Here is a 12,955-nt window from a genome sequence, read left to right on the forward strand (position 1 = left end):
TATTTTGCATTCAAATGAGGTTCAATGTGGCTGCCGTTGTTGTGGACCACATATTGCATTCTGTGCACAGTATGAACAACAGCAGAAAGAAACATGTCTGCAGGAATCTCCCGTACAGTCCGTGATATGTTATCCTTCAACGTAGCCAGGTCCTGAACCACTCCTTCATAGACCTTGGACTTAAGAAACCCCATAGCCAGAAGTCGCATGTGCTAAGATCAGGCGACCGAGGTGGTCATGCAGTTGGAAAGTAGCGGCTAATGACTCTTTCTGCTGTGAATTTCTGTCATAGCATCTGTTGCACCCGTGCAGCAACGTGTGGAGGGGTTCCGTCTTGCATTAAAATGATTTGCTCGTGGAGTAGCTCGGAATATGGATATGCCTTACAGTACGGTATGGAAAATCTTACGAAAGATTATCAACTTCTATCCGTACAAGATCAGCCGCGTACAGGAGTTATTGTACCCCGACCATGATAAGCGATTGACTTTTGCTCTCACCTTCCTTGCCAGAATGGAGGTGGATGATGCTTGGCCGTGGAAAATCTTATGGGGAGACGAGGCCCATTTTTACCTGAATGGAACTGTGAATACCCAGAACTGCCGAATTTGGGATCACAAATCACCACATGCAGTCACAGCAATTCCCTTACATTCACCAAAGGTAACTGTTTGGTGTGGGTTCAGAGCGGAATTTATCGCAGGTCCATTCTTCTATGACAACATTACCCCGACAGGACTGGAAATCTGTTCTGTTACCAAAGAGAAATATGCCACATGTTGAACAGCTTTGTCCTTCCGGCATTTCAACATTATTTTTTCACTAGGGGAAATCATTTTAATGCAAGTCGGAACCCCTCCACACGTTGCTGCACGGGTGCAACAGATGCTATAACAGAAATTCACAGCAGAAAGAGTCATTAGCCGCTACTTTCCAACTGCATGACCACCTCGGTCGCCTGATCTTAGCACATGCGACTTCTGGCTATGGGGTTTCTTAAGTCCAAGGTCTATGAAGGAGTGGTTCAGGACCTGGCTACGTTGAAGGATAACATATCACGGACTGTACGGGAGATTCCTGCAGACATGTTTCTTTCTGCTGTTGTTCATACTGTGCACAGAATGCAATATGTGGTCCACAACAACGGCAGCCACATTGAACCTCATTTGAATGCAAAATAAAAGGTAATTTCTGTATTGATTTGCATTTGTTAACACTCTATTTTCTATTACACAACGCCAAATATTCCCCTAGCGGTGACTTTTGGAACTAATTTGTTTTTTCGCGGAATCCTTCGTCCCCCGTCTTGTTTAATCTTCCTACAAAATGTTGCGTCATTCTCACAAATAGATCGCGCTACAGAACACTGTGAGCACTGTCAGTTTAATTATGGCCACCCGGTATTTAAACGAAATTATTTATTAATCATGCGAGACTTTTTATTAGCCTGTATTAGATTACGTACAGCGCTATCTCACACCATGAAGCATTACATAAGAAACTCTGCGCTAGAATGAAAATACCTCGCTTACCAACTCCGTACCATGTTACGGAATCGTCATAGGTTATTAATGCAATAAGTCGGAAGTAAATTTGGTATACTGTCCACTTAGGTTACCAGGCTCATTCAGTATAGTGACCGTTCCGTCACAACAACAACGACGGCTGTAAATGATTCCGAGTTCCGTTTTAAAAATGAGGACTGTACATAAAATATTAATGTAAACTTGAATATTCTATAAAACTGAAAACGTTTAAGTGTATTAGAAATAATAAATTATTATTCTTTGACTAGTTTTGTATATTTCTAATATATCTGTAGTGAAATAAAATTACTTCTTATTTTGCTGTAAATATTTATGAAGCCTTATTTATTTTACCTCTGTAAATGTAGGCAGCAAATGTTTTCTTTACCACATTAAATTGACTGAATCTTGGAATGGGAAAAAAAACTTTCAACGATTGCTCCAGCAGTTTTCAATTCTAATAATTATTACGGTAAACATTACCATTATTTTAGTCTTTATTATCAAAAATAAAAACATTAGAAATTGCATCAGATACAGTAAACAAAAATTAGAATATTTAAATACTCGTCCTTTGTTTTTACAATCTTTCAAGGTGGCTGAGCACATAACAGTTTTAGAACTCTACTTTGTATAGACTTAATTGTAGAAAATGCGTCTGTGAATATATATCTAGACAGCGAGCAAGCGGATTAGCTTTGTAAAATATTTACCTCCCTTTTCCAACCTAATCCAGTATTGTATGTTTTAATAGTATATTACTGTTCTTTGTCTCTCTAAAGGAAATCCAGAGAACTTAGCATTCTAAAATGGAAGAGTAAAAGCAATGAGGACAGCAGCACCATAAGACCAAAAGCACATAAGCCAACACTGGCTTCAAGAAGCACAGCACTAGTCTCAGTGACATGGCTATTTGTAAAGATAATAATGAGCCTTTTCTGCTTTGGCTTTGGCAAAAAATAAAAGCACAGATCCCTGTCGGGGTACAACCAGTTACCACTCAGAAATTGCAACCCTTTATGAAGCAAGAAGACGTAGAAACTCAAAGAGATATTTCTTCTGATGAGCAGAAAAAGAATACAAATGAACCACACCTGCTGCAGTAGCAATGACATTCGAAGAAGTGGAAAAGTCTTCAAGCTAAACAGAGTGGTGGATCTATTCAACGACAATGTTTCTGAAGTTGTTCAGGACTATCTTGAAGAAGAGGGAGAAGCAATCCACATGGGATGATGTCTGAAAAATCTACTTCCGCTCCCCACCGCAGAAAAAAAAAAGGACACAAGTACAACAAGATCAAGGCCTTTGAAACTTTCATTTTTAATGGAAAATAGAACTTTCATGCTAAACGGAACTGAAAAACCGTAAGATTGTCTACACACACAATGTACTCAGCGATTCGCTAAGGCAAAGTATTCTAGAGATACTTGTCTCAGGAGGGATATCTTCATGGAAACTTGCAAAATAATAATTGATCGCGTTGGTGTCAGACAGAAGACAGCTGCAACTAGCACGTTCGGTCACCAAGGATAAAATTAAGGGCAAAATACCATTCTTCTGCAGCTTCAACTGCTACACCACTGGTACATCGTTATGAGCACGGAACTTCTTGTAGTTAGTTAAAGCATCGTGAATGCTTGAATTAGCTATAAGAATGCAGAAAAGGAGTATAAAAGTTTCTGTAATCTGGTGGATTGGCACAACAATTGGAGTGGTTTACTAATTGAAATGTTCTTGGATTTAAAGGTGTAGAGTCATTAGTTTTTTTTTTGGGGGGGGGAGCAGGAGTATAAGAAAAATACGCAATGTCCTCGTCGGGACGTGAACCTGAACTTGTCGAATACCCGTCGAATGTGCTACCCTGGAGGCATGCTGGAAGGAGGGAGAAAATACATTATATGGTCCTCCCTTTTAAAGGGCGGCTGGGGATGAGGACACTCAACCGCCAAATCCAGTTAGGGAAGAATTATTGTTCACCACCTTTTAGTTCGGGCGTAAATGTAGAGTCTTTAGGTTATTTTGAAGCAGGAGACGCGAAAAATGTGCAATGAATTCAGAGGGGCTCGAACCTGGACCTCTCGAATACGCGCCAAACGTGCTACCGGTACACCTCAAAGTCATGCTGGAAGGAAGGAGAAAATACCATTATTAGCATTTCCATTACATTTCTAAATGCATATGATTTTGTTATATAGATATTAGGGCATTCAAGACTGTTCTACGATATAAAGCAATCCTTGGAAATTGTGTAATTTCTATATGTCCGGTTGCCTACGTCGTTGCGCAGTGGCGGTAGACAATTATTGCTGAGTTATCGCCAACAAACGTATCAATATCTATCATCATGTAGGCCTTTCACATTTCTGAGAATTGATCTTTTTATTAAGGAGGGATAAATTCTGAATTAAAGTTTCAGAGTCCTTAAGTTTCTTTCTCTGAAGGCGGAGAATTGAAAAATGTGCAATGCCTTCGGCGGGACATTTCGGCGGGACCTGGACCTCTCGAATACGCACCGAATGTGCTACCATTACATCTCAAAGTCATGCTGGAAGGAAGGAGAAAATACCTTGTAAGGAACAACATAAAGCGTTGCATTTTATACTGAGAATAACATAAAACGTTATATTGTATATATACTACGCCAAATCCAGTAGTGAAATGAGGTGAAATGAAATTTATGAAAATGTGGAACAAATTTTCATAAATTTTATTTCCATATTTTAAATTTTGTACTTCAAAGAAGACGTCTAGAACTAATACAATATCCTGCCGTGAGACTGATTGCAGTTTCATCATGTTTGTACTTTTAACACTAGACAGCCTTATTTCCTCGTCGTGTAGCTCGTTAAGTTCTCATGCTCATGAAAAAGTAGAAAATTCCATTGCAGGATACAGTTAGATGCATGATGATCAAAAGAGTATCAGTGCTAATTCTACTTAGCTGCGCTATTGGGAACGCAATTGCCTTAAAATAAAATAAACCTCTTAAATTTATTCGCATTGTTGTAAAACTCATATTATAGATCAGAAAAAATATGATAGTAATGAAACAGGAAAGGATATTTCACTTCTAGTCTCCGCGATTAATGGACGGTTTTCTGTGCTGTATTTTTTATTTTCATATATATTTTACAGATATGCATCAGATGTTTCCGTGAGGCCATTAACAATAACTTTATGCCCTTTTCGAAACTTGGGAACGTTTCCGGGCCGCGGTTGATCGATCCGACGATCGAAGCGTCTGCCATCCTCCTCTCACCCCATCTTGCGTCCCACGCAGTTCCCCACAACTTTGCCATCCGGAAGCTCTGTACCCCTAGGAAAGTCCGTAATGTTAGCAGAGGCAGAACGTAATGATAGAGGAAAGGACAACAAGAACCGTTTTTACAATCTAGTGGACTGCTTATAAAAAGAAAACCTTCGATAGGATAAGTTGGTTTTAGTTACGGATGACATAAAATTCAGCAACTAATACTTTTGCGATAGGATTTACTGTTGAAGTAATACATACACAAATTAAAATTAAAAGAAATTTAATCTTAGCTTGATGCTCCTTTTATACAGTTCATATTTAATATTTTACGTCTAAATTAACAAATCCGAAGTAAAATTTTGTTAAGTTCAAATTTCATATCGGCATTTTTCTCGCTTATCGTACGGAAGAGAAAAATATCGGAGTCTTACAGGGAAGTTTTTTTCTCTATGTTTTATTCATGTTGATTTTTTCTACTTGCATATTAAAGACTTTTTTAAATTAACGTATTATTTTTCGCAAAGGATATTATTCCAAAAATTTTTGACTGGCTATTGCCCCCTCCCAACTTAAAAGTCTATGGCAGATCGTAATCTCTGTTTAGGCTTAAGTACCACATACTCCGGCATATAATGTGCACTTATAATTTTAAACTGAATTTTTTAGGACACGGTACAAGACGCTCCCTTTTCGTTATGAAGTAACGTAAGAAATACATGTGCGATGTTCTTATCTTTTGAAGTCATTCATTCGAATAGTTTTCTAAGGCTTGGGAAGGGAAAATGCTTCAGGGAGTAAAAATTCTGCAGAGAGGGTGGATTGTATTCGATGCAGTTGTGGACAAGAATGTTATTCTAGGCTTTTGAGTAAAAGACACAACACATTCTTGTTGCACAACAACATGACTGTGTTGAAAATGGCGTACACTACATCGTACCCTGAAGGAAAAGTCTTTGTTAATCCTTCAGGCAATTTTTTGAAGGCTGTATCTTATATAACGCTAAATGAAATGCTTCAGGAGGTCAGCAAAGCTACGTCTTCCATGACTAAATGAAGATGGGAACTATCAAAATAAGCGAAGAGTATCTGAGATAATGCGCATACATGTTTTATATAAATATATTTTATTAACTTAATAATAAGAAAATTTGTTACGTTTGCAATATTGGTTTGAATTTTTGTTTCAAATTCCCTGATGATGTTTCTCTATTTTGAACCAGTTTACAGAAAAGAGTAAAATTATTTCCATAATAAATCATGGGAAATAACATTTCGCCTAGGTTTTCAAACTGACTCTTTTTTTTTTCTTTCTTTTTTTTTTTTTTTTTTTTTTTTTTTTTTTTTTCTCAATAGGCCTCCATCCCGGAACGAATTGCATTCATTATGTGAGACATCACTATAGTCTAATCTAACTTAACATGGGTTAATGCAGTTGAAATAAAAGACCTAATTTGCTTTCATGTTTAATTCAACATTGCAATATACTAAGCACTATAAGCTTGCATTTCGAGAGAATTATGTTTCATAATTGCAATTTATATTTTTGCAAATAAAAATTTGAAATACCTTGGCATAATTGAAATTAGGATACCCAAGTCCGTTATTGAGAGGTAAGAAATATGACTATAAAATACGTAGCGTATTCGGAAACGAAGTACCGTTTCATTCTAGCGCCGTCGCAGCGCTGTGGTAGGTGTCCCGCGCATGCGCACTAGTCTTCCTTGTTCACTGACTTTCAATTGTCGCCATTTTGGTTGCTCTATGTTGTGTTTTCAGTTTGCTGTGCGCATTCAAAATGTTTAAGACAATTAGTTCTCCCCCTGACTGTGAGATTCGTGCCGTGATTAAATTTTTGAACGCGAGGAATGTTAAACCGGCCGAAATTTATCGTCAAGTGACAGAAGTTTACGGTGAATACGCGATAAGTGATGGAATGGTGAGAAAGTGGGTAAGAATGTTTAATGAAGGTCGAACAAATGTCCACGCCGAGGCTCGGAGTGGTCGGCCTTCTGTTGTCACCGATGATATGGTAAGGAAAGTTGATGAAGCAATTCATGAGAACAGACGCTTCACATTGACAACTCTTTCAGAGGCATTTCCACAAATTTCACGTATCAAAAAAAAATGTTCCCGATGGGTTCCAAAAATGCTTACTGATGTTCACAAAACAAAGCGACTTGGTAGTGGCCTGACATTTCTCACGCGGTACAGTGATGAGGGACAAAACGTTTTAAACCAAATTGTGACAGGTGATAAAACTTGGGTGTGTCATTTCACATCAGAATCGAAACAACAATCGATGGAGTGGAGACACACTCATTCTCCGAAAAAACAAAAGTTCAAAGTGACAATGTCATCACAAAAAATCATGTGCACTGTCTTGTGGGATAGGAAAGGCGTTTTGCTTACTGAATTTCTTCCCAGAGGTGAAACCATTAATGCGGCACGATATTGTGAGACTTTAACAAAACTAAGGCGTGCCATTCAAAATAAACGAAGAGGAATGCTGAGTAAAGGAATTGTGTTGCTCCGTGACAATGCTCGGCCCCATACTGCTGGTGTCACTCATTCGTTAATTCAGCAGTTTCATTGGGAGCAGTTCGATCACCCGCCGTACAGGCCGGACTTGGTGCCGTCCGACTATCACTTGTTCCTGCACATGAAGCGCGGGCTTGGTGGCAAGTGCTTTGGATCTGACGATGACACGAAAAATGCTGTGGAGCCGTGGTTATAGAAACTGGCGGGAAGTTTCTTTGACGATGGTATACAAAAACTGGTCACCCGCTATGACAAGTGTTTGATCATTGGCGGAAACTATGTTGAAAAATAGTTTAAGACATGTCGTTTCATGTAAAAATAAAATTGGATTCGAAAATATTGTTTTACTTTTTTTTTTTTTTTTTTTTTTTTTCAAAACGGTACTTAGTTTCCGAATACGCCTCTTACAAATTCTGTAAAACAGTTAACAGTTTCGAAATTTTGAGTAGAGAAGAAAAATGGCATTTAAATATACTTTGATTTCTAATTGAACAAAATTTTAATTAAATTAACCAATAAGCTGCAAATGAAAATAACTACAATATTTGAATACAATACTACCATTGTTAAATCTTTAAAAATGCAAACAAGTTCATCGGCAAACATCCTACATGAATCGAGCATGAAAATTAAAAACTCTGATATTCATTGAAAATTAGGAGCTGTAACCATCAATGAAGATTAAGAAATCGGAGGCGTCAAAACACAAAGGTAATCAGCAAATAAGTTTCAATAAACGAGAGCTGTCAAAGAGCGCACTTAATCAAACTTTGCAGCTAGAAGCATTAATATTACCAGAAAATAGTTTTGGTACGGAATTAGTACGCAAATTTAGATGTCAGTAATTCAGCAAAGAATGTTGAGGGCTCCAGCAATTTTCTAAAAAAATATTACTTGATTACTCAGAATACGAGATTCCGAGTTTGGATCTTTTGAATGTAATCTGACTAAGTCAGACATTAGGAGGGTTAGTGAATTACCCCCGTCATCGTATTTGGCTGGGACACAATCTGATATAAACAGAAGAAAGAAAGATGGGTTCAACTGAGTCATGCAAAAGCAACAAATCAAATAAATAATCCTGTCAAATGACCCACATTTCATTGTTAGCAAAAATTAGTCACAAAAGTTAATAATTTTGGTAGCTCAGTATATAATAACAGGGTAATCATGGGAGAATGATCTTTGCTGACACTCCAGCCAAATGTTTCATAAGAAGTATTAATTGAAAGGAATAGCAAAGCTTCTGATTGTAGAGTTAATCAACATAATGTAGTAAGGTTAACCAGTAGGAACTTGTAACGTCAACCCTTTATTGTCTAACAGCGGACGAGTGGTTAAATCACTGAACACTAGTAGTTCGGTCCAGGTTTCGAAACCCGGAGAACGGGCTGGCTGCATGGGCGTTTTCGTAGTTTTCCTCATGTGTAAAATGTATATGAACCAGTTTCCCATAGAAACTTCCACCACGAAGGCATCTTTCTCTTAGGCAAATAGCCATCGAATGCTTTGCTAAAATCAAATAAACCAAAACCACTCTTTCATCATGAAGCTTTTGGCGCAGAGATAGATTTACAGGTTTCCATGGAAACGTTGAGGGAAGGGCTAAAAATATTAAAAAAAAATTTTATAATATCTACAATAAATAAAAATGGTTAAGAAGAAGATCTGTAATAGTAAATACAATAGAAGATAGTAAGCATAATTGCGTCCTAATGTGCAAATGTGATGTTTAAAACATATCGAATTGTTAATATTATTGATATTTTAAACTTAGAGTATTAAGTTTTGTCGTTGAACCTTGTTTTGTGCTTTAAAAAATTGTCATTTATTATTAGTAATTCTTCTTTGGTATCTCAGTACACTTGTATTATTGAATTTTTATGACGTGCTTAATAGGTTATTGTTAATTAATTTATTTAAGTTAGTTAATTATTTAAAAGTTAAGAAGTTAAATTATTTCTAACATTGTAGAGACATTTGGTTAATTTTTGCAAGCAAGAAAGATGGAAAATAGCAAACGCCTTCGCCGGGAATCGAACCCCGGACCTCTGGAATAGCGGCCCAGCGTGCAGAACCACTACACCACGAAGGCAAGCTAGGAAATTGGGAGACATACCTTATAACATGTTACAATTAGCGTACTAATATTTGTATAGTTTTGTATTCTCAAACAGTTATGTAATAAAGAATTTCATAAAATATAAACATAGTTATTCTATTCTTCACTGAATTAAGTTAATGAAAAGCTGTTTTGTTTAAGGTGCTATTATTAAAGGGCTATAAAAGAATACACAGTATAAAACAAATTTAAAATTAAAATATTGATATACAAATATTAAACTTACGTATATTAAAATCAGTTAATTTAATGACCAGTCACTAGAAGTTATAATTAACTCGACACCAGTAACATATAAATATACCTTAAGTAAAATACCTTTACTAAATATCTCTACGTAACAATAACCTTACTTTAATACAAAAGTACATAAAGAAATCGTCTGATCTATTCTTCTCTGTTTCTTTTCGTTAGATTAAAACAAAAGAAAATTACACATTGAAACAGAACATCGATTTTCAAATAGATCATCTTTCTTTAAACAAAGTAAGACACATACACAGATACTAGCCTCCCCAAGGATGAAAAGTTCGGAAAAGATTTTCCATTTTCAGGTATTGCCATTCATAACTCTAACCGTCAACAACAGAAGAAAAAGTTAACGGGCAAAAAAGAACACAATAGCAGGTCAAAAAAGAAACGAAAACAGTGACGGAAGTTATTAAAATGTCCCGGGATCTAATTATAGCACAAAGAGGGAAAGACTACACTCCTGATCTGTTCGATATCTCCAATTTACTGAGCATTAAAACTTCAATATTAATTAAATTTGTTTTCCTTTCTGAGCTCAATTTCTTGCATTAAAACATGCGGTATAGGAAGATGAACTAGGGCTCATATATAAAATTAAAATTTCAAGTTTTCAGGTGCGTTGAAAATTCAGTTAATTCAAACAAAATCTCTTTAAATTAAAAATTCTTTTGTGCATTTGAAGTAATGATAGGAAAGAGTAATTAACAAAAATCATAAGAATATTTTGAATTTTTAAAAGTTAAATCTGATCAATTAAAATATATTTAAATTCTTTTTTCGTTTTGAGATTAAAAAAAGAAAATGCCACAAAATTTAAGCTTTATTTTGCGATATATATTAAAATTTAACTGCTGAGAATTAATACATCACATGACGTTAATTATCCTAAAATATGTTTGAACTGAAAATGTCAAAATTTTGTTATTTATTTATCAATATAAAGTTACACAATGCGTAAAATTTGAAATATTTTTTATTTGTACTTTTGAAATAGTAATTTGAAATTTTATTAAAATGCATTATCTTGCTGATACGTAAACATAAAAATGTTGTAAATACATTTTAATTTTATTTTTATAAATAAATGTTAACTCTTATTTCACATGCAGACATACTTCTAGGAAATGTATGAAAAATCTGGATTTAATAGCATTCTTTTATTAATAAAAATAAAAATAACTTTTAATAGTATGTGAATAATAGCAGTTCTTTAGCTAATTATAAAACACTTAAAATATTGGGATTGCTTTTACTTCCTTGTACTAAGTAAAGGAAGTATTGCAATTGCGAAAGATTTTGGGTATTACGTTTCAACTAAAAAATATTTCAATCCATTTTGATAGCTCTCTAATCCCTCTGAACTATGTTTTCTCGTGACATCTGTACGTACGGAGAGAACAATCGACTCTTTTTCCCAAAACGGATTGTCAAATGGATTTAAAATGGATTCACAAAAGATTTCTTTCGTGACATCTGTACGTATATACGTACGTGTGTATGTACTATCTCGCATAACTGAAAAACGAGTAGCATCAGAACATTGAAATTTGTACATGGGACTGCTTATAATATGTAGGCGTGCATCTTAAATTAGAGTTGCAATCGTCCACACCAAAACGTATATTAATTTATGTATATATATCGGTAAGCTCAGATTTTACTTCCTTATACGAAATAAGTATACACGAAATAAAGGAAGTATTGCAATTGCGAAAAATTTCGGGTATCATATTTCAACGACGATATTCATTTCAACAGTTCTCAAAGTTATTTGAACGATGTTTTTGCTTGATATCTGTACGTACGGACAGGATAAAGGACTGGTTTTCCCAAAAATGGCTATTAAAGGGATTTAAAGTGGATTCAGAAGAGATTTTTTTTTACTTGACGTTTATATGTGCGGATGTATGTATGTATCACGCACAACTTAAGTACGAGTAGCCGTGTAACTCTGAAATTTTATATATGAGACTGCTATAACATGTAGTTGTGCACCTCTCGTTTTCGTTGCAATCGGCTGCACCAATCATATACATATGTATATATAACATATATATAGGAAGGGTAGAGTGCACCCCATCGACTCGGAATAATTTAGCAGTGCAGGGTCTGAAATTCTTTTCTGACGCGGTAGTTTGCATTGCGTAAAAGTTCACGCGGAATGATTTTCTATGAAATTAAAGCGTTATACAGATCGCCATTTCCCTGCTAATATATTATTCACCGATGAGGCATCATTCACAGGCGAAGGAATATTCAGCGCACATTAATGCCCGTTTCTGGGCGGAAGAGAACCCTCTTACAACACTGCGTCGTGCAGATTAGAATTGATATTTGGACCGGCATTGTGGGGATATTACTGACCTAATGGGATATTACTTGCCTTTTCATCCGAGCGATTGTAACTACTTGAACTTTCTGCAGCAAGTGTTGCCACAATTTTTCATGACCAACAGATTTCTGAATTGATGCGCCAGACAGTGCGGTTCTAACACGACGGGTCCCTGCCCATTTCAGCAATAATGTTCGCTCCCATCTAGACGTCAGAGTTGGACAACAGTGGATCGTATACAGTGGTCCGATGCGTTGGGCTGCGCGATCACCGAACATATTATGTCTTAATTTCTTTTTCTAGAGGCATATGGAGACACCGGTTTATGGCACCCCAGTGACAACGCCGAACCGCAGTAGCTGCCGAGGAAATTTGAAATATGCCGGGAATATTCCAGAATATTTAGACTTCCATGCGCCGTATACACTGGTGTGCAAAAATTAAGGACGAAGTCGAAAAATTAGCATATCAGCTGAACGAAGAGGCAGAGCGGACAGAAAGACCAATCAGGAGATTAAGTAAGGTGATGTACGGTAGCACATGCGCAGATATGCAGGTAAACGTGTAGGGTTTATATTTATTTTAACTAACATTTATTTTAAGTTTAAACTATCTTTCCTGTCAAGCCTTACTTTCCCCTGGAACTGCCAATGCCAGAATATGTAAATTTTAGTAGAACGCGCAAGGATTCAAATTATCAGCGGAAGTATTCTGATTTAAATAGAAGGAAACGAGTTCGGTGTGATATTCTTACTGCACGAGCGCGGAGGTAGTTAGCGAGAATTGAAGAACCCCGCGTTGCGGCCTATGTGCTTGGCGGGAAGTAGTGGTAATCGTTCCAGTGAGCTTCAAGTCTGCTGAATTAGCAGCGGTATTGTAAAACGCGGTGAGTTAGTTATTTTAGAGAGCCTCGTAGTTAGAATCTTGTCTTT

At 36.3% G+C, this 12,955-nt stretch overlaps 1 protein-coding gene and 1 non-coding gene across 3 annotated transcripts in view; one reads left to right on the top strand and one right to left on the bottom strand.

Moving 5' to 3' along the window:
• LOC118184299 (uncharacterized) overlaps positions 1 to 12,955 on the top strand; it is a 414,080-nt gene that overhangs the window by 87,425 nt on the left and 313,700 nt on the right. The window lies entirely within an intron of this gene.
• TRNAS-GCU (transfer RNA serine (anticodon GCU)) lies at positions 9,339 to 9,412 on the bottom strand. Its single transcript has one exon. It is a non-coding gene; the product is annotated as a tRNA-Ser (tRNA).

Source organism: Stegodyphus dumicola, chromosome 2 (genome assembly GCF_044657685.1).
Source record: "Stegodyphus dumicola isolate Sdum_Otavi_A_Nest chromosome 2, ASM4465768v1".
NCBI classification, from domain to species: domain Eukaryota; kingdom Metazoa; phylum Arthropoda; class Arachnida; order Araneae; family Eresidae; genus Stegodyphus; species Stegodyphus dumicola.